Source organism: Haplochromis burtoni, unplaced genomic scaffold (assembly GCF_018398535.1).
Source record: "Haplochromis burtoni strain Fernald_Lab_line unplaced genomic scaffold, NCSU_Asbu1 Contig_519, whole genome shotgun sequence".
Lineage (NCBI taxonomy): Eukaryota > Metazoa > Chordata > Actinopteri > Cichliformes > Cichlidae > Haplochromis > Haplochromis burtoni.
In genome coordinates this window covers 289,350-289,597 of record NW_024582880.1, presented here as the reverse complement: position 1 = coordinate 289,597, position 248 = coordinate 289,350, and positions in this window count along the sequence as shown.

The window sequence follows — 248 nt, the reverse complement described above, 5'->3', positions numbered from 1 at the left end:
TTGACATTACATGATGTAGTTTGAGAACATGAAGCTTACCAGGAACGCACAGCAAAAATGGAGAACATAACAACAAACAGAGGATGGGGAACAGATGGGAACACAACTGGGACAAATCTGACACAACGAGACAAAGGGGAAGCAAAGCACACTGGACAAGGACTATCAAAATGAAACAAGAAGCATGACAAATAGGTAGACGCAGACAACACACGTGAGCTTGAAACTGTGACTGGGGGAATGAAACA